General features: G+C 41.6%; 1 long non-coding RNA gene across 1 annotated transcript; it reads left to right on the plus strand.

Annotated features, from left to right (window-relative positions):
• The first annotated feature begins 985 nt into the window (after positions 1-985).
• On the plus strand, positions 986-23,587 carry LOC139475028 (uncharacterized). The gene is made up of 3 exons (XR_011654006.1): positions 986-1,055; positions 16,352-16,478; positions 23,174-23,587. It is a non-coding gene; the product is annotated as an uncharacterized lncRNA (long non-coding RNA).

The raw sequence follows: 23,587 nt of genomic DNA on the forward strand, positions 1-23,587 counted from the left end.
ATACGACGGCGGCCTGTAAATTGACGGTCTATAAACTGCCCCTGCCCTTGAATAGTTCCTATTCTTTAGCATAATGGTCTGTAATGACTTGTTTGCTATACTCAACGGAGGAGGGTGAGCGAGTCGTTGGTGAAGTATTGTATTGCTATATGACAAGTGCGGTCGACATTTGATAATTAAGTGTTGTTATCAGCGTCCTGGGCGGTTCGCCTTTAAAATCAAGCGCGGCTAAATTTTTCGTTTTGTTTTGTTTGTTTTGCTATTTTGGTCTGTAAATTATCGAGTTGATCTACGCAAATGGGATACGATGACATGCATCACCCGTCAGCGAACTTGACCACCCAATCCCGTTAGTCGCCTCTTACGACAAGCATGGGTTGCTGAAGACCAATTCTAACAAGAATATAATTGTGATTCTATGCACGATGTGTGATCAGTCCTTTGCATCTTTGCAGCTAGCTGTGTACGCACGAGACCACCAATTCCGACAGACGAACGCAGATGGATGTCTTTTTGTAAATAGGCATTGGGGTAAAAAAGATGTAAAATAAAAACATCGTTCTCCTAATGTTTTGTAAGTCTTCAATGGGGATTGGAAACAAAGGGATATTTTGCAATTTTATACGAAACGCAAAATTTGAAATTTCACATTGAATTAAAATTATGCATGCATTTGCTCATACATTTTAGAGAACAAATTGTTTTAATAACTTTGCAGAAATAGAGTTTTCTGCTTCTAAAGCATAATCTATACATGATCACAATTAATTTTGCCTTTGCGGACAGTGTATTTAACAGTGAATGTAGTGAACAGTCCTGAAAATGGCAATTCCTTCACGTGGGGATCGCCAAACAACCACATCGTCAGGACAACGTAAATGTCACACGTCTGTGACGTCGCCCTCTGAGAACCAATTCGATGCTTCCAGAGTCTCCTACTTACCTCCCTCCCTCGGCCAGCACGCGGTTCCTGGAAGTACCATTCACCTCCAAGAGTCACTCGCAGAGATTTCGCCTTGCAGATATCACGGGCTTCGTTATCCGCCTTCAGTTAGGTACGTGTCCACCTCTCGTCTCTATGTTTGATATCTGTGTGAATTTGGTAGTTTTTTTTCATATCGTGCATGTTTCGTTTAATCTTATATGAATTCAGTTTTAAAACTTTATGTATATTTCTTGGATCTAACACAGTTAATTTACAGATAGTTTATTGATCAAATTAAGAGTTTAAGGGGAAACTGTTTTATATTTACTTGCTTTTTATCCATTCGATATCCTTTGCCCTCTACTATATATTTTCGTCTCTTATTTTAAAAACTTAAAAAAAGCATCATTGGTAGCGTTCATTTCAATGTGTTAACGTAACATAGCCATGTTCAAATTGAAAGATTAAACACAGCAAATAATATTATCATACTTTTGTTTAATTGTATTATTCTATTTTATGATAAACAATAGTAGATCTATAACGCCAATTAATAATAATGAAATATTGCCAGTGTTCAATTAAAGATAATTTCCTAAAATCAAATCTTGAAATAAAACTTTTAACATATATGCAAACGAAAAACATAATTATAACATATAATATATCATTATATACATACTTGATTGATAGCAGCATGCCATTGTATGCCATGACGGCACGGGTCGTTGCTCATATTATCAATCACTCTTTTTGCAAAACATCAGGGTTGTTTTGCATCGGGTTGGCTGTCCCGAATAACAAAACAAACAAACACTATTTGTTTGTGTTACTAATTACAAATTTATATTTTGTGCTGAAAATGATAAGAAATGCATTTGTCAGGGTGCTCTCTGCTAAATAATCTGCCGGGTAAAAGAAAGCATACACTTGAAAACACGATTTGACCAGAAAATTACAAACGTTATCAAAAAGTTACCAGGCTGAAAACAGTCGCCGAAACAATGCAAACAAGGCCCAAAGCACAACTATGATACCCGTATCAAATACATCACCGTCGGACGCGCGAAGATCCGGGGAAGAATAGGTTATCAGTAACCAATACTTGCCGTAAAAGGCGACTATGCTTGTCGTAAAAGGCGACTTTGCTTGTCGTAAGAGGCGACTAACGGGTTTGGGTGGTAAGGTTCGCTAAATTGGTTGATGCATGTCATCGCACCCCAATTGCGTGGATCGATGCGCATGATGTCAATCACTGGATTCTCTGGTCTAGACTCCATTATTCACAGACCGCTGTCATATAGCTGGAATATTGCTGGTGCGGTGTTAAACAACAAACAAACAAAACAAAATTTCACCATCGAATAACCATTTCTTGTATTTAATTATAACCATAAAAAACGGGTGTACACTTTCTTTAAATACGGATAGTAACTTTGTGAACAATACATCCACCATTCAGGAAGGAATACATGTTCTTTGATGCATACATGTTGTTTAAAAGACGACACGGCAGAGAAAATGCGTTTCTAATTGTTTTCCGAAAATGAAGGAAAAACATTCGTCATTCATACAGTCTGTATTTAGTCGTGTATTGTACGCGTAGAGTATGGACCCCATCAAAGAGACTTCCATTACCGTAAGGAAAGGGGGAAGGGAAACGGAGGTAATTGATCACACAGACCCCTCAAAAATGTGTTTTGTTCATGTTCGGGGTCACGAGACTGTCTGTTGTATTGTAGCAGTAAATGAAATTGTATGTAATTAGCGTGGCGGGGACATATAAAAGCATTTAATAATGACCATAATGAAATATGGAACGGACTGTGATGGTAATTTGCTTTCTCCGACATTAATTAAGAACCATAAACGATGTTGTGAATTATTGCTGTCTCTTCATCTACGACAATGTATTCCACGACTACGACGACGATTGATAACCAACGTACCTGCCAAGACGGTGGTGGAGTCAGGCGGTTAAAGCATTCGTTAGTCCAAATACTGACCTCCAATCTGATTTAATGACCATTCGTGTATAGTTGCAATACTGCCGAAAGCCACGTATTTCTATTCTCCCAAACGATACTAAAGGGCAGAACATTCGTGCTGATTGGCAGTCTTAGAAAGTTTTATTCAAATCTCACGGACACCGTGGTGTCTGCTGGTCAAACTTATGGCATATGTCATTCTGGTGGACATTGAGAACCCTAATTACACGGCGGCCAGCGTGCCTTTGTGCAAAACAGTCTCAGCGCTCCGACTGTCGTAAGACTACTTTCAGACATGGGCGGTAGGATCACCTTAGTGCTAGGATCGTTTTCTACAACGGCACGCAAGTTCAAACATGGTCTCCACTCAGCAGTACCACTGCTGCTTTCATTGGTGATACATGGATGGTCCACTGATCTAATCATTGCTGGCACATGGATTGGTTGGTTTGATGTTTAACGCCGCACTCAGCAATATTCCAGCTATATAACGGCGGTCTGTAAATAATCGAGTCTGGACCAGACAATCCAGTGATTAATATCATGAGCATCGATCCACGCAATTGGGATCGATGACATGTATCAACCAAGTCAGCGAGCCTGACCACCCGATCCCGTTAGTCGCCTTTTACGACAAGCATAGTCACCTTTTACGGCAAGCATGGGTTGCTGAAGACCTATTCTACCCCGGATCTTCACGGGTCGCTGGCACATGGAAGGTCCACTGTTCTAATCACTGCTGGCACATGGAACGTCCACTGATCTAATCACTGCTGGCACGTGGAAGGTCCACTGATCTAATCACTGCTGGCACATAGGAGATCCACTGATCTAATCACTGCTGGCACGTGGAAGGTCCACTGATCTAATCACTGCTGGCACATGGAAGGTCCACTGATCTAATCACTGCTGGCACGTGGAAGGTCCACTGATCTAATCACTGCTGGCACATAGGAGATCCACTGATCTAATCACTGCTGGCACGTGGAAGGTCCACTGATCTAATCACTGCTGGCACATGGAAGGTCCACTGATCTAATCACTGCTGGCACGTGGAAGGTCCACTGATCTAATCACTGCTGGCACACAGAAGGTCCACTGATCTAATCACTGCTGGCACATAGAAGGTCCACTGATCTAATCACTGCTGGCACATAGAAGGTCCACTGATCTTATCAGCGCTGGCACATGGAAGGTCTACTGATCTAATCAGTGCTGGCACATAGACGGTCCACTGATCTAATCACTGCTGGCACATAGACGGTCCACTGATCTAATCATTGCTGGCACACAGAAGGTCCATTGATCTAATCACTGCTGGCACATAGACAGTCCACTGATCTAATCACTGCTGGCATATGGAAGGTCCACTGATCGAATCACTGCTGGCACCCGACCGCTCTTTTATTAAATAACATCCCCGATATATAACATAAAGTCCCCGACATAATATGTAAAATCTCTGGGATATTATAACATCCCTGTTTATGAGATGTAACCCTACTGGCGAACAATAGGATGACGTCACTAGAGGTTTATAACGTCACATGTGGACATATCAGGTGTCACTCCGGGCACAGCTGACCCTCAACACCTCGTTTGACCCGAGTCGCCGAAATGAGACTCGGACACACCATGTGATCAGACTCACCCTGTGTCAATGTATGAGGAAGGCGTGGTCCGTTGTTCATACTATCAACCACTGGTTTGCCTGGCCCATATTGGAGTAAACCAACATTCACTCACTAACACCATAACCAATCATGAACACCATCACATACATGTATCCAAGGTCAAGGTCAGAGGAGAACATCCAGGGCTACAGCCAGTTATGGTAATTAAGTGAGTGAGTGAGTATGGTTTTACGCCGCTTAACGCAATGTTACAGCAATATCACCAGTAGTGTGCTTCACACATTATCACCATGCGGGAAACGAACCCGAGACTTTGGTTTGACGAACGCTTTAATCATTAGGATACCCCTTGTCTTTAAGGGCTTTTCTTCAGCCAGTCTTGATACATTGCATTTATATGAGCCCCCCCCCCCCCCCCCCCCCCCCCCCCCTTCCTTCAGGTAGGCTGAGTAATGATATAATGATCATGATCATAATACGTCTCACCCAGATAAATGTGTCATTTAGAATGAAGACAATCTTCATGTGTCGGCTTCTTCCCACGAGATCAGTTAATTTCAACTAATCTAGACCCAGACCATGTTTCTTTGTCCCGAGAGAAATATTAAACGCAACTCATTAATAACCGTTGACGGGGTGACTAATGTTTTGTCACCAGTCGTGGAAAGCTAGGATTTAAAATTAAAATGTTAAATGTTAAATTTTAAGAAACTGAAAACAAACATATAAAAGGTAACATTTATAAACACTGGAAATTAATAAAAATTAAATAGATTTTTTGAAATCGCTCAACATTTTTTCTAATTAACGAACTTAAATACCGTTATTTAGTTTAATGCGCGTAAATTTGTTTCAGTTTTGAGGTGTCTATGATAAGAGACCCTTGTTGCCTATTGGTATAAATAAGAAAATATTATATTTGATAAGTTTTGATAAGTTAAGATACCACTGCTATTGTATCACTTTTGTTCGAAGCCCTACTTCTCAAAATGTTTCGTTTGTTTGTAAATAATCGGGTCTGGACCAAACAAGCCACCGATCCACACCATCGGGACGTTGTGACAAGTTATCAACTAAGCCACAGAACCTGACCGCCCGATCCATTCCTAACTACCACCGAACCCCACGGGTTCTCATGACGTATTGACCCTTTAATGCTGTAGGGCCGTAGAATTGTGGGAATATTGCTAAACGCGGCATAAAAGAATACGCACTCACTTTACGCCGAAAGGCGTATTTCGACATTGTCAGGTGATTAACTGTTGTGAAAATGGTTACAGGAGAACTGTTTCTAACGTTCAGTATAAACTAGTTGTTCGAGCATCTTCTTAAGGAAACAAGATGTAAGTGCCTTCATTCTACAATACATAGCCTCGTAACGCGTGGATGCTGTGAACATATTCCGTTTTAATTCCGCTTCACCTTTCTCTGCCAGAATCTCCCCAGTGCCTCGTTAATTTCGTCTCTTTTCGTCATACTTTCGTGTCAAAGTCTATGATTCTCGAAATGAGAACAATTAGAGAAGTACCACGCTTGCATCAATTGTTTCACCGGACGTTCTACGTAGGCATGACCTATTGATGGCACCAAATTGGAAGTAAAAACGTGTTTCATTGTTAGAAGGCGTGCTATTCTGGTTCTGAACCCAGGAAATGATTATTACGTTCATTGGTAATAATAAATATGGCACACAAACATCATTACAACAGAATAATTTTCAATGTGAATATTTTAAACAAAACAGTATTTATAAAAAACGCTGTAAAAAGTTCCCCGTACAGGTCATGCTCTCAGTGAGTGAGTTTTGGTTTAACGCCGCTTTGAACAGTATTGCAGTTAATCACGGTCTGTCTGCTTAATATGTGAGGTCTCAGACGAGCCAGTTTCGTTAACGCACGGACGTCATAGAAGACAGTTCCTTCAGATTGCCCCAGGTGACGTTCCTTTACTGATCTTAAATACACCGCGACTTCAGTTACATTTTGAATACATATATCTATAAAAGAAGAAAACATATATTGTATTTACTTGTACAAAATTCACAAGAAAAATATATCCAAGATTAGTATAGTGGATGAAAGATGAATTGGGTAAACATTTCAATTTACATCTGTGTTTTGTAGCATCTTCAGAAAGCATAAGATCTCTTTGCCCTATATGAACTGTATTAGAAAGAGTTTATGATAACAAAAGTCCCGCCCTAAATGTTCACGACATGTATATGGGCGTGGTAATGTTTGAACACACTTGCCTCGTTTTGTAGTCCCCTTACTTTGTATACTACTCAAAGGAAGTGTAAGAATAGATCTCGCTACCACTAAACAAAGATCTGAGGACATCCCATTGCGCGAACTTTGACCGACCAATAGAATGACCAATGAGAAGGCAGCTTTCTCGTGCTTTACGGCACAAAATTCAAATTGGCGACTACGCTTCGAAACATATTTTGACAAATTCTCGATTACAAATTTGAAACCTGAACAAAAAACCCATCTGGAATGGCTAATAGATGGTCTAGATTGTAAGGATCCAGTTGTTAAACCCGTAACTATTGTTATATCCCATGTTAAAGTTTTCGAGATTGCATGATTAGAAATCACATTCTGACTGTCACTTTCATAATCTGGTAAGCGACGGATGAAAGGTCGTTCTGACGTGCCCCCTAATGGGATGCGACCCGTGAAGATTCCGGGGTAGAATAGGTCTTCGGCAACCCATGCTTGCCGTAAAGGATGACTATGCTTGTCGTAAAAAGGCGACTAACGGGATCGGGTGGTCAGGCTCGCTGACTTGGTTGATGCATGTCATCGATCCCAATTGCGTGGATCGATGCTCATGATATTAATCACTGGATTGTCTGGTCCAGACTCGATTATTTACAGACCGCCGTCATATAGCCGGAATATTGCTGAGTGCGGCGTTAAACAACAAGAAACGAACCAACCAACCAACCTAACGGGATGCCTTCAGATCTTTGTTTAGCGGTAGCGAGAACTAAGATCTTATTTTAATGAGATTGAGTTAATCTGCCATGGCTGGTGGGTATTGCAACACACAGCCTTCCACAATTAAAATCGCTGCCGCTAAACAAAGATATGAAGACATCCCATTACGGATCATGTCAGAACGACCTTAGACGACCACTGAAATGACTAACAAGAAATCGACATCAGCCAATTAGAGAGCAGCTTTCTCGAGCTTTACGGCACTCGTTTCAACCTGGGGACTTCCATTTCAGACTACGCTTGAAAAATATGTTGACACAGTTCTCGATTAAACTTTTGAAACCTGAACAAACGAACATTCCGGAATGTCTAATATATGGTTGAGGTTGTATGGCAGTACTTCCCACGTACTGTGCAACGCCTCCTCCGTTCAAATGTTTATCTCATGGAAGCGAGAGATAGACGATTGTGACGAGACGAGAATATATGTTACCAACGCTAAAAGGTAAGGTGGGGTGAATACGACATGAACACGTGACAAGGTGCAATATCGTCTTTACAAAATGGAAACTCGGCTTCCGGTTGTATCCCCGCGTGAGAATTTAAAACACATTCGTGACCAACTCGTGTTATTGCGGGACAAGCCGAATAGCTACTCGTGTCCCGCTCATGGCCATTTTTGCGACCGGGTTCCGTCTTAGCGCAAACGGGCATACCTAAAACAATTGTCAACTCGTGTCGTAATGGTTCACATATATTTCCCCATATATTATATATATTTTAGAGGCAATTTAAAGCACATCTGGACGTGCGTAATTATACAGTATGATTGAATAACACACTGTGTCTTTGGTATATTTTTAGAAGCAAGACATATGCAAAATCAAAACTTATTTCTGAGGGATTCTTTGACGAAGAACTTGCATTATACGCGCATTTTGATTGGTTTGTCGTATTTTCGCATATAACATTCATCGATAAGGGGACAAGTCTTCTTGCAGGCTACGGAAAGGGGCGAGTGGTGACGAATGTGTAGAACACTGTTAGTTATGGCACGTGCTATCTTATTATTAATTACCTCGCGAGCGTGGAGTGGAAAGAGATAAGATGGGACACTCTCGCTTGCGGAAGTCACTGTAATTATTTGAGATAGTCGACATTTCCGGCAGTCAGTATGGACAGTAATCATCAGTTGATGCCCCTTCCAAGAAACGGACCTGTAAACCCAGGCCCCCGTTTCACTAAACAGCCTTTGTGATACAGGTGAGGTGAGGTGAAATGGGGTTTAACGTCGCGTCCAAGATTACTGCACTTATATAAATAGCGACCTGCATGCACGTGTGTGTGTGTGTGGCTGCTTGTACTAGTCCGGACTGATGCCGATTTATAGTGCTAGCTCACTGAGATACCATGCCGCAGTTTAACATGACTACTCCACTCAGACACAGTATACTGACTCCGAGCCGACCAGTCCTTGTTTTAGCTCCTTAATGCCGAGCGCCAGACAGGGTAACAACAAGTAGCATCTTTGAACGTCTTTTGGTATGACGCGGCTGGGGATCGAACCCCGGCCCATCCGCTCTCCGGGCGGACGCTTTACCATTAGAAGCGGTCTGTCTTATGACAACACTGACTGACGTCGTAGCGCTAAGATCGCTTGTTCGAACAAGGTCCATGATTTTTATCATAATCTCAAACACTGAATTTTGTTTAAAATATTTCTTAAAATTTGAATTATAACTTTGTTTAATATTAAAGTATTAAATTGTAATATACTAACTATGGAATACTAGAAGGGACATTGTCGCGTTGTCGCCCTTCCAAAAACAAGGAAAAAGTGTCAAAATTAACCAAAGCGCGACAATGTCCGTTCTAGTATTCCATAACTAACAGATGCCCAGAACACTTTCCTTGAAAGAAGCGACACAATTCGATCGGGTTGTCAAACACGGTGACTTTACACCTATTACGTGTCATCGTACCCTCACCACGTGGTGGGGGCACGGGTAGCCCAGTCGTCTAAGGCGCCGCAATTCGCAGTGCAGAGTTGAGTCCCTTGGGCACGCCAGAACCTATGATTATGGGTTCGAATCCCGGTTCGCCCCGATTATGTTTCTAGGTTTGTCAGCAGCATACCCGTGCTCGTGGGTTTCACCGAAGTGGTAAACGTCTGAGACCTGCATCACTTCGGGCTTTCCTCCCACATTAAGCTGACACGCCGTGATATGACTGGAATACTGTTAAAAGCGGCGTTAAACCCAAATCACTCACTCAGTCACCACGTGGTCATGTTTTCTGTCACAGGCGTGTTTTGACTAAAGTATCTCCAGGCGACCAGGAAACTCACCACCAAAAGAAACGCTAACCATAGAAACATATAGAGAAGTATGTACGTAAAGAAGAGATGTTTCCAATGTGTACCAATTAATGACAAAACTAAGAACCAGCCAGGTGTTACCACTGAGTGTCTTTATTCTTACCACGATATGCTGCACGTGATTTCCAAACTTTACACGCTAATCCCGCACGAGACAAATGTTGCATCTCGAGTTATGGATCTATGAGCATCGGATCACACAACATAACAGTATGTTCGTTTGTCTACCGAACAATCTAATATCTCTTGAATATGAGTACGTCTAAATATCTTTACCAACATGTATGGTATTTGCGTTTCTTTTAGCGGTGAGTATAAGTGGAATATTGGCGTCAGTGGAGCTACTACGTCACTTATGGTTTGCAGTGAGTGAGTATGGTTTTACGCCGCTTTTAGCAATATTCCAGCAATATCACGGCGGAGGTCACCAGAAATGGGCTTCACACATTGTACCCATGTGGGGAATCAAACCCGGGTCTTCTGTGTGACGAGCGAACGCTTTAACCACTAGGCTACCCCACCGCCCCTTATGGCTTGCAGATCTGGGTTGGTCTTCTGTGCCAGTCTGAAATCAGTGACGTATGCGGTCGTTGTTCTTCCTTTCGGTGACGATATAGTAACTTCAGCCTTTGAACAGAGCACATTCCTTGATGTTAAAGACCGCCTCCGTGGTCTAGTGGTAGAGCGTCCGCCCGGAGAGCGGAAGGTCCAGGATTCGATCCCCGGCCGCGTCATACCAAAAGACGTTAAAAGAGGGTACTTGCCGTTGTTCTGTGTGGCGCTCGGCATTAAGGGGCTAAAACAAGGGCTGGTCGGCTCGGAGTCAGTACACTGTGTCTGAGTGGGGTATTCATGTTAAACTGCGGCATGGTATCTTAGTGGGCTAGCACTATAAATCGGCATCAGTCCGGACTAGTACATGCAGCCACACAAACACACACACGTGCATGCACGACGCTATGTAAGTGCAATAATCTTGGACGCGACGTTAAACCCCATTTCACCTCACCTCACCTTGATGTTAAACTAGGGCAACATCATCTTATGAATAAGCTAATAATTTGATATTTAATTTTTGAAGCAAGGGTCAAGTAAAATACATTGTCAATGGTTAACAGTACTGAACAAAAAAAAAACCCCTTTATTATAACAAACGGGCCGGCGTATTTTCGGCGCCAATTGTTGACCAACGAATTGATTTTGGCTTGGTCTAATTGTTCTCGTTTTTTCATGTGAACAATTACCTTGACTTTGCATTTGTTTGTGACTGGCATCGTCGGTGGGGCAGGATTCTCACAACCTTATCGCGAACACCTAGTACCATCTCTCTTTGCATGATAGTGATTCATTAACACATGCTCATGATATAGACGACCCGTGAAGATTCCGGGCTAGAATAGGTCTTCAGCAACCCATGCTTGCCGTAAAAGGCGACTATACTTGTCGTACGAGGCGACTTACGGGATCGGGTGGTCAGGCTCGCTGACTTGGTTGATGCATGTCATTGATCCCAAATGCGTGGATAGATGCCCATGATGTCAATCACTGAATTGTCTGGTCCAGACTCGATTATTTACAGACCGCCGTCATATAGCCGGAATATTGCTGAGTGCGGCCTGAAACACACAAACAAACAAACAAACACACCATGATATAGACGGAATCGTACACTGGACTACTGTTGACAGGGATTTCGTATGATTATGGAAATATTTTTGTCGCTTTAATTTAATGGGGACCAATAATTTAGTTCCGACTTATATCAAAGACCTGGGATCAATTCTCCATTCTTTAAAAAAAAGGTACAGTTATACATCAGTCAGTATGTAAACGGTCCCTTTCTGAATTCTCGGAATAATTCGTAGTCGGTAACACGTACTGATTAAATAATCATTTAAGTCACTGAGCATTTCAGGTTGATCTGGCAAGTCATTCACTAATTCCTTTGGGTAATATAACCCTCGCGACCAGTATCCGCGGCGCTTGGGGTTAGATTTCATTATGTCATCTCATCTTCATCCGAAGTATCATCACTTAGTGGTCTCCACAGAAGCCATGTTTATGCGCCGCGCCACGACAGTTTATTCACGTATATTATAGTATTACAATCTCTACTGTAGACCACCTCGCTGATAAATAAAAATTAAAATATGATGCTTGTATCGAGTAACTTAACTCCGTGGAGTTTAAGATGTCTGGGGATAATAACAGGTATTTGTCTAATAATGTAGATAGATCTTGGCGAGAAATATGACACGTCATGTAAGGAACCCACAAAGGCGGCACATGTGTCCTTAATAGATTGTTTGTCATACGGTAATGTCGTTAGGTTAAATGTCATCGGTCAGTGTAAAGGATTCCTACTTCATCAGTCTCAGTCGTGACTTAATGGGGAATTTTATAAAGATGAAAAAACACAAAACAGGAAGCCTTTGTTGAGAGGGACCTCAATTTAAAACTGATTATCTTTGTCGAGAATTGATATAATTAAGTTATAATGATTGTGTGGTCTTTCCAGGAATCTCATGCATATATGTCTCAACAGATTTATCATTTGGTCGTTTTTTATCCAAATGTTGGAAAGCAGAATCTTAAAAACATAGAATCATTAATCATTTACGAAGTTTGAAATTTGAAATTTGATATATTTGTCCCGGGAGATGCTAATTGTTGCCCAAAAGTGAAAATGTATGATAAATATAGGGCTCTATAGTTTTACAATTACTATGAACATAAAAAAATATATTACAATTTGAATTTGTTTAAATAATAATTCAAAACGTATATGATCTGCAGAACGCTATAACCCTATTATTGGGTCTATCTTTAGCCCTATCTCAAATACGTGCATTAAAAATCTTCAAAGAAATTTATATCGAATAACATACTTCTAATTATAACAATATAATAAATAAGGAAGGTTGCCAGTTGCCCTTGAGAATTTTGTCCGCTGGTGGCAGATCAATCTTATAGGCTTCAGCAGGAGATATCTGGAAGAGATCAAGGCTTAGCGATATCTCCCGGGAGACATCACTACCATGACACCACTAATCTCTCTGCCACCGAGACTGGTTAGCTGTACTTTGTGCGCTGAAGAAACTATTATTACTGTTTACAAACTAAAATAGTTGGAAAATTACATTTTGATGATAAATATAATCTCACCCGCGTCTTTAGATGTCAAACATATCAACTATCATCTAGGCATGTGTAATCTGGAAACCTCGGATATTTAAACATTAAAAGACGCATGTTGATATATTTGATATCAAAAGACAATCGGGTGAGATACTATGTTTTTTCTTGGTTTTATTTCGTTTTTTCTCCTTCTCTGAATTGAAAGAGAGTTTTTCTTGTCAAACTTGGCTGTCAGTTTTTTACATGCCGCCTTCGCATGACGGGAGGACTTTATTTTATGCAAAGTGAGTAGCCTTTTCTTCGCGAACACTTGGTGTCATCACTAGTTTTTGGTTTGGTTTGTTGTTTTACTCCGCACTCAGCAATATTGCAGCTATATGACGGCGGTCTGTAAATAATCGTGTCTGGACCAGACAATCCAGTGATTGATATCATGAACATGGATCCACGCAATTGGGATCGATGACATGCTTCAACCAAGTCAGCGAGCCTGACCACCCGATCCCGTTAGTCGCCTTTTACGACAAGCATAGTCGCCTTTTACGACAAGCATGTGTTGCTGAAGACCTATTCTACCCCGGATCTTCACGGGTCGGTGTCATCACTGATTTGCCTCGATCCATTTATATAGTTTTCACCGCTATTTTGCGTTTTACGCCCAATGGAATCTGTTTTGTCAGATAATCGAGACTGGTTTTTGTCTGGCGGTGACGTTTTATATTTGCTATCCAATGAAGATCATGCTTCTATTATGAAAATAGGCTGAGATTGCATCTCGAAATACAAACAGTGATCTAGTCGAAAGAGCGTATCGAAATAATAACCCATTTCAAATCGAAGGCTTGGATACACGATTACTATAATTCCGATAGCTCCAACCTTTGTAATCTAATGTATTACTGCAAATACTCAATGTCATATTATGAACACTTAAACAAAATAAAACCTACACAGCCTCCCTAATTTTAAAATCATTTTATGGGAACCAAAACATCTTGTTCTCGTGAGCCTTGGACCTGATTTGGAGCAAAAAATATGATGTGCATAATTTATACAGTAAACTACGGTTATAACGAACATAAAGGGACTGCTTAGTTTTAATTCGTTATAACCGTAGTTCGTTATAAGCATATATACAGCATATCTACAGCAAATAGTCGGGACCCAAAAAGTAAGTTCGTTATATCCGTCAGTTCGTTATAAGCGTGTTCGTTATAACCGTAGTTTACTGTACTTTTGACCGACATATAAAACAGTGCAATCAAACGGGTTCACTGATAACGGTTGCGGATGCTGGAAGGGAGAGGACCAGGCATATGTGTGATAGTGCTGTCATTAAATCTGAGGGGAGAACAAGACCTCGACATCTCAGACCAATTTCCCCAGCGCCCGGCCCCTTGATCTATGGCTTTGATCAGCACGGATTGCCCGTCCCCCAAGCAACACCAGGTCGGGATTGTGATCTATGGGCAGGTGGGGGGGGGGGGGGGGGGGGGGGGGGATAAACACCACGTCTGGTCAGATCAGTTGATGTTATGTTGATCCTGTGTTCAAAATGGAGACATATTGATAAATAATGCGAGTGTCCAACTGGAGGTATGGATTTCAGACAACCGCGTACAGGAACAATGGCAGGCTTATCAAGTAGGATGGCTGGCAATGGCGTGTATCCTTGCTCTTACCGAGTTTCTGTACTCAGAATGGTTGAAAGGAATGTTTCATTTGCACTGAAGCATTACACAGTGACTACACTTTGACATTTCTTGGGAGAAGTTGCTACGCACTGGTATGCCAGCACTGGTCCACAATATAAGTCGTAATAATAATAATAATAATAATAATAATAATAATAATAATAATAATAATAATAAAATTATTAATAATATTAATCTGTTGACTGACATTGGGAGTGTACCCGGGTTTGCCACCAGGAATACAGCCCTTCTGACAATCTTGGTAATGCAGAAGGCTGCAGTGTTGGGGAGTTTCAGATTCTCCGAGAAGTTCTGAGTGGGTTTGACTAGGCAGCTCTTCCTGGGAGAAGTACCATTCGCTGTCTGGGCTGTAGAGGGGGAAAGGGCCATGGGCTGATGATGAGCCTAACCAGCCTGACCGTGCCAGGATCACCCAAACCTACTTTTTGCTGCATTTTTTATTTAAGTCTGTACGGTTTCTGTTTCCTGCCCAGGACCAGTCACTTCCCACTCGAAACCGCCAATGTGTGATTTTGCATCAAAATGTAAATATGAAAGGTAGACAATGCAATGAATTGAATGAGACTGTCCAACACATTGTCAGTGGATGCCCAGCTTTGACACAAACAGAGTATCTTTAGCGACATGTTGGTGTGGCTCGATCATTTTATTACCGTCTCTGCCATGCTTATGGTTATGACACAGAGGTCCATCCATGGTACGACCCTGAATATGTAGAGGGCGTCATGGAAAATGATCAATACAAAATTCTTTGGAATAGGCTCGTTTACAGTCTCAGACGTATCCAGGGCAACAAACCTGATCTTGTCCTTTTTGACAAATCAAATGAAATCATTTATATCATTGAATTTTCTGTCCTTTTGGACACTAATGTGATTGACAAGGTTCAGGAAAAACATGACAAATATCCGGACCTCGCTTTTGAAATGTCACGCCTGCATCCCAAGTACCAAGTTTTCCGACTCCCCATTGTTCTCGGTGCCTTGGGTTTGGTACCTCCTAATCTGTTGACTGACATTGGGAGAGTACCCGGGTTTTCTACCAGGAATAAAGCCCTTCTGACAATCTGGGTAATGCAGAAGGCTGCAGTGTTTGGGAGTCTTCACATTCTCCGAAACGTTCTGGATGGGTGTGACAAGGTAGCGCTTCCTGGGAGAAGTCCCATTCGCTGTCTGGGCTGCGTGTAGAGGGGGTAAGGGCCCTGAGCCGATAACGAACCTAACCAGACTGACTGTGCCAGGATCACCCAAACACTCTTTGCTGCAATTTTTTTTAAATTTCAAAACTACTACTACTACTACTACTACTACTACTACTACTACTACTACTACTACTACTACTACTACTACTTTCACTACCACTACCACTACTACTACTAATGTTGCTACTACTATAATGCCCACCTATTAGCTGTTCCGTGGCGCTTGGAAGATGCTACAGTTTAAAAGAAATAGGCGATAGGACTACATATTTGAGCTTTTGTTCATTATTCGACTTCAAAATGCATATACGAAGAGGAAGGTCTTTATCATTCTTCTAAGCACATTCGATGACGAAATTAGATTTCAGTCAATCACTCACTCTTAGTTGCATTTATTTCAGAAAATGCCATTTCCTCTCTTCTTCCAGACAATACAAGATGTTCCGTTTCGGCAGACATGCGCAGTCCAAGAAGTTCACACTGATAGTCTTATCAGCCCTGTTGCTTGTCGCCACAGTCACGTGTCGCCCCCAGAAGTGGAACAAAGGGAAACGGGTAGGCCAACACCAGAGACTACGCATTAAAATAACATATTATACCTTTAATATCAATTTCTTAGCGCCAGTTGTCACAATTCGTTGTGCAGAGTTATGTCCCTTGGGTGTGCCAGCATCCTGTGATCGTTGGGTCGTATACCAGACTCACCTCCTTTGTTTGTCAGCACCATACAAATACGAGTGCGTTTTGGCAATGCGGTGAACGTCTTCGAATTGCAGCCATCTGGACGTTTCTCCATCATTTAGCTGCAACGCCAGGATATCTCGTATGTCCTCGGTTAAGCGCCAGGTTTATATCAGCCGCCAGCCCCTATAAACACCGGGTTCGAAGCAGCGTGCAACACAATAAGCGCCGGATCTCTAATAAGCGCCGGCTATGTTAGATCAAAAGTACTTCTTCCCGATACAAGCTAAGAAACGAAGTGATACATTACTACGTTCTCTAAATTGAAATAAATGCTGTAAAATTCTGTTGTATGTCAATAGCTTATGCAAAAAACGTAGTACTTCTACACCTGGTTTCACAATAAATACTGTGTATCTATGTATGTAGATGTGTACAATGTGTAGAGGGTTGAGAAAAATTGCCCTTAAGAACATTTGTTGATAAAAACTATTCGGAAGAAAAACAAACTCAAACGGCGTTAAAGGGGCTGGAATTTTGTATGGTGACTACACCTGCACAATCAGATATTTGTAAAAATAAAACTAGGAGGCTATATATTGTTTCTATTAAAACACCTTGCAACAATGTATTTTTTGGCCGATAATTTCTTTCTTTTCAACAGCCTGAAACATACATACTTTTTGCAAGCCTATTTTGTGGGACAGAATATCAAATGGTCGTGTACTTACTGATGTTCCTTATATTGATTATCCTCTATTGTCGCGAATTGCTCATTCCCCCACGACCTATTATTTGTTTTATACTTCTGATTATACTTCTTTCATATGCATACGAGTAAATATTTGATACCTAAATAATTATTTTTTTTTAATTTAGCATCCCTTTCCCCATCGGAATTGTGTTCACAAGCTTCACCAAAAGTCTGACAAGTGTCCTTTATCAACCCAAATATTGCCCATACAAAATCTGAATCGCTCTCACTCACTCACTCACTCACTCACTCACTCACTGTAAAAAGGTGAAAGAAAAGATCCTAAACTCAGTAAGTACTCTATGGACATTTGACTGATCATGACATTACGTATAGAGGTTCAGTAAAACCTCTATGGACATTTGTCTTGTCATGGCATTACATATAGAGGCTCAGTAAAACCTCTATGGACATTTGTCTCATCGTGACATTACATATAGAGGCTCAGTAAAACCTCTATGGACATTTGTCTCATCGTGACATTACATATAGAGGCTCAGTAAAACCTCTATGGACATTTGACCTATCATGACATTACATATATATGTTCAGTAAAACCTCTATGGACATTTGTCTCATCATGATATTACATATAGAGTTTCAGTAAAACCTCTATGGACATTTGTCTCATCGTGACATTACATATAGAGGTTCAGTAAAACCTCTATGGACATTTGACCTATCATGACATTACATATAGATGTTCAGTAAAACCTCTATGGACATTTGTCTTATCATGACATTACATATAGAGTTTCAGTAAAACCTCTATGGACATTTGTCTCATCGTGACATTACATATAGAGGTTCAGTAAAACCTCTATGGACATTTGTCTTATCATGACATTACATATAGATGTTCAGTAAAACCTCTATGGACATTTGACTTTTCATGACATTACAAAATGATGAGGTTCAGTAAAACCTCTATAGACATTTGTCTCATCGTGACATTACATATAAAGGTTAGGTAAAACCTCTATGGACATTTGACTTATCAATACAAACATATCATGATATTACATATATAGGTTCAGTAAAACCTCTATGGACATTTGTCTTATCATGACATTACATATAGAGTTTCAGTAAAACCTCTATGGACATTTGTCTCATCGTGACATTACATATAGAGGTTCAGTAAAATCTCTATGGACATGTGTCTTATCATGACATAACATATATAGGTTCAGTAAACCCTCTATGGACATTTGTCTTATCATGACATTACATATAGAGGTTCAGTAAAACCTCTATGGACATTTGTCTCATCGTGACATTACATATAGAGGTTATGTAAAACCTCTATGGACATTTGTCTTATCATGACATTACATATAGATGTTCAGTAAAACCTCTATGGACATTTGACTTTTCATGACATTACATAAAAAGGTTAAGTAAAAGCTCACGACCTAGACCCGCTTCGTGGATACTGGACAAATCGCACCATTCAGTATAGAGGTTTCATGAAAGCTTTTAAAAAACAAGACATGATAAAATACAAAGATAATATTGTTTTCACGTTGCGGTTAAGTGCATCCCATAGTCTTTCCACATCCACAAGGGCGGTGTGTTAATCTAATGGTTAAAACGTTTGCTCGTCACGTCGAAGACCCGGGTTCGATTTCCCACATGGTGACACATGTGAAGCCCATTTCTGGTGCCCCCCACCGTGATACTGCTGGAATATTGCTAAAAGCGGCGTACAATGCTCACTCACTCCCTCGGCAGCCACACGAACAAAACCCATCAGCCGCAAATACGGTACGCCTAATAGGAATAGACAGATAAATAAGGTAGTCTTTTCCCTCTTGTGTGTGTAGATGTCGTCTTCTAGGAAAGGTCACAGAAGAATCGAAAAATAAAAGTAGACATAATATCGTATAAATGAGAAAGATCAATTTCCGTCGAAGAGGAAGTTGTATTGCGTTGGAAGTTTCCTGCAGTTACCGTGGCATCCTTCTTGTCAATTTGACATAAAGGTCATAGCGCACTGTACCTCTGAGCGGCTTAGTCCAGGCTAATCCTTTGGGAATTAGGTGTTCGTTTCGCTTTTATGCCATTCTGACTTTTTTATTTCCTCTCTACGCGTAATAGCAGCAGAGAGTGAAATTACTCGAATGTTGTTGTTTGAGACGAAATCATTTTATTTCATTTCTCGTTTCTTTGGTGCTGTGAAAATTCGAATATGTGATGACTCTAGTCTTTTGGTTAATTATGGTGCCAACCTTACAGCCTTGGAAGTTGAGAAACTGGAGACGAGTGTTGTTACGATTTCTTCTTCACCGTCGAGATGGAAGACAACGTGTTTATCGTCATCGAAATGAGCGTTTTGCCCCACATTGTGTACGTAAATTCGACAATTTCGTTGGCGGTAGTGTCATGGTGTCGGGGCCATATCCTACACCACGAGATCTGCCTTGGTTGTGGTTCAGGGAAATTTGACAGCAAATCGCTACATGAATCAAATTCAACCTCACCTTCTTCCAATCATTGACAACCAGAGGGAGCTGTTTGAACAGGACAACGCTCCACCGCAGACAGTTCGTGTCACGGTAGACTACCTTCATAAGGCCAACATCAACGGCTTGCCACATCTCTCCACATCTCAATCTCCAGATCTCAAGCCGATCGAACACCTCTGAACTCGATCGACGTGTACGTCAACGTCAGAACACGCCGCAGACACTCCCACAACTTGACAACGCGTTACAAGCAGAATGGTGCAGAATTCAGCAGGACAGAATTCGTACACTTATCCAGTCAGTGCCGAGGGGATTCAGAGCCGTGATTGCTGCCCTGGCGGTCACACGAGATACTGAGTTCAGCGCAACCTTGTAGCCTTATGTTATATGAACAGTTTGCAATGCCTTTGTTCAACGACAACATGTGACTATAGAGCTCCAAAATTTCATATTTGTATCTATGATATCAAATTAAATATATCGACTTTATTAGATACAATAAATTTACTAAAAATCTACCTGTGCGTTTCTTTTTATAGGGAGTGTATATCTGTTTTGTTCTTTGAATTTGTATTTGTATGATACTTTTAGGAGGCTATTTGTTGCGACATAAGAATGTTGTGACATAAAAATACTGTTTTTGAAAAAGTTCATACATATATTTATTTCTAAGGTTTGTACTCAACCAGGTCGCCTATTGTCACTACCCGATCTTCTGTGAAGTCGGTCAAGCATGGGATATTTAGGGCTACCCTATTCTCTGTTTAGTCTGTCAAGCATGGGATATTTAGGGCTACCCTATTCTGTGTGTCGTCTGTCAAGCATAGGATATTTAGGGCTACCCTATTCTCTGTGTAGTCTGTCAAGCATGGGGTATTTAGGGCTACCCTATCCTCTGTGTAGTCTGTCAAGCATGGGGTATTTATGGCTACCCTATCCTCTGTGTAGTCTGTCAAGCATGGGGTATTTAGGGCTACCCTATCCTCTGTGTAGTCTGTCAAGCATGGGGTATTTATGGCTACCCTATCCTCTGTGTAGTCTGTCAGCATGGGGTATTTAGGGCTACCCTATCCTCTGTGTAGTCTGTCAAGCATGGGGTATTTAGGGCTACCCTATCCTCTGTGTAGTCTGTCAAGCATGGGGTATTTAGGGCTACCCTATCCTCTGTGTAGTCTGTCAAGCATGGGGTACTTAGGGCTACCCTATCCTCTGTGTAGTCTGTCAAGCATGGGGTATTTAGGGCTACCCTATCCTCTGTATAGTCTGTCAAGCATGGGGTATTTAGGGCTACCCTATCCTCTGTATAGTCTGTCAAGCATGGGGTATTTAGGGCTACCCTATCCCCTGTGTTGTCTGTCAAGCATGGGGTATTTAGGGCTACCCTATCCTCTGTGTAGTCTGTCAAGCATGGGATATTTAGGGCTACCCTATTCTGTGTGTCGTCTGTCAAGCATGGGGTATTTAGGGCTACCCTATCCTCTGTATAGTCTGTCAAGCATGGGATATTTAGGACTACCCTATCCTCTGTGTAGTCTGTCAAGCATGGGGTATTTAGGGCTACCCTATCCTCTGTGTAGTCTGTCAAGCATGGGGTATTTAGGGCTACCCTATCCTCTGTGTAGTCTGTCAAGCATGGGATATTTAGGGCTACCCTATTCTGTGTGTCGTCTGTCAAGCATGGGATATTTAGGGCTACCCTATCCTCTGTGTAGTCTGTCAAGCATGGGGTATTTAGGGCTACCCTATCCTCTGTGTAGTCTGTCAAGCATGGGGTATTTAGGGCTACCCTATCCCCTGTGTTGTCTGTCAAGCATGGGGTATTTAGGGCTACCCTATCCTCTGTGTAGTCTGTCAAGCATGGGATATTTAGGGCTACCCTATTCTGTGTGTCGTCTGTCAAGCATGGGATATTTAGGGCTACCCTATCCTCTGTATAGTCTGTCAAGCATGGGATATTTAGGACTACCCTATCCTCTGTGTAGTCTGTCAAGCATGGGGTATTTAGGGCTACCCTATCCTCTGTGTAGTCTGTCAAGCATGGGGTATTTAGGGCTACCCTATCCTCTGTGTAGTCTGTCAAGCATGGGATATTTAGGGCTACCCTATTCTGTGTGTCGTCTGTCAAGCATGGGATATTTAGGGCTACCCTATCCTCTGTGTAGTCTGTCAAGCATGGGGTATTTAGGGCTACCCTATCCTCTGTGTAGTCTGTCAAGCATGGGGTATTTAGGGCTACCCTATCCTCTGTATAGTCTGTCAAGTATGGGGTATTTAGGGCTACCCTATCCTCTGTATAGTCTGTCAAGCATGGGATATATAGGGCTACCCTATCCTCTGTGCCGTCTGTCAAACATGGGGTATTTAAAGCTACCCTATCCTCTGTGTGGTCTGTCAGCATGGGGTATTTAGGACCACCCCTCCGTGAAGCATGTGTGTATTCGGGACTAATAATGCTTCTGAATCCCCACGGGCTTACCCAAACTTTTGATGGGATGTCGCTACACATTGCAGTTTCAGATTTGCGGGTGTGAGTGAGTATTTGATGCATTTTCATTCAGAAATAACGCTGGTAGTTTCAGAGACGTCAAATTTACCCCGCATCGAATAATCACTAACACAAGTAAATCTGAACGCATAACGTTTATCAGAATTGTAAACACAAAATGTTTTGGAAAAAGTCCCGGTAGCTGGAGTCCGGCGTTAAACAACAAACAAACTAAATAAGAAAAAAAAACATAGAGCAGGACAACCCTGTTCAAAAACACCTGGAGTTATCACTGATTTTCAGTGATCCAATCATATATTTTCATCGCTATTTTTCCTTTTAAAGCCTATTGAATCTTCTGGTGTTCCCCGCCGTGATTTCCATACCCGTGCTCGTGGGTTACACCGAAGTGGTAAACGTCTGAGACCTGCATCACTTCGGGCTTTCCTCCCACATTAAGCTGACACACCGCGATATAACTGGAATGCTGTTAAAAGCGGCTTTAAACCCAACTCACTCACACTCACTCACACCGCCGTGATATTGCTGGAATAGTGAGTGAGTGAGTATGGTTTTACGCCGCTTTTAGCAATATTCCAGCAATATCACGGCGGGGGACACCAGAAATGGGCTTCACACATTGTACCCATGTCGGGAATCGAACCCGGGTCTTCGGCGTGACGAGCGAACGCTTCAACCACTAGGCTACCCGACCGCCCCTGCTGGAATAGTGCTAAAAGCGGCGTTAAACCATACTCACTCACTTACCTCCGTTTCTTCAGATATCCTCTGGCTTTGACGTTTGAATTAAGTATTCGTTTTTAGCGGAAAAATATGCTACACATTTGTTTTCTGGTTTCAGTGTTTGAACAACATAAACGAGTGCAACCCCTGGAAAGACGAGTGCTGTGACGACCTCACCTGTATCAACCTAAGGAAGGGATACTGTGCCTTCCCCTTCGAGCGATGCTTCTGCATGAACAAGATCTCTTTCCACGTGGATCAGAGATCGGTATAGCGAGGCAAAGCGTTACAGCCGGGTGGAGGATTGGAGAGACGCGGTTGTGTGACATTAACTTTACTTCTGCTTTTATAACTAAGTGAATCTGTATCTAATAACCACGCTCATATATATATAGATATATGTCTTTGTCATGCAAGTACATTTCGTATACATCAAATTCCGGGCGGATTGGACCCGTACCACCTTTTTTGATAGTTACTGTCTCATTGTCATGGTATTAAGCAATTCAGTCTGATGGAAAATAAAAGATGC

This window comes from Haliotis cracherodii, unplaced genomic scaffold, assembly GCF_022045235.1.
Source record: "Haliotis cracherodii isolate W230 unplaced genomic scaffold, xgHalCrac1.p SCAF_3, whole genome shotgun sequence".
NCBI lineage: Eukaryota > Metazoa > Mollusca > Gastropoda > Lepetellida > Haliotidae > Haliotis > Haliotis cracherodii.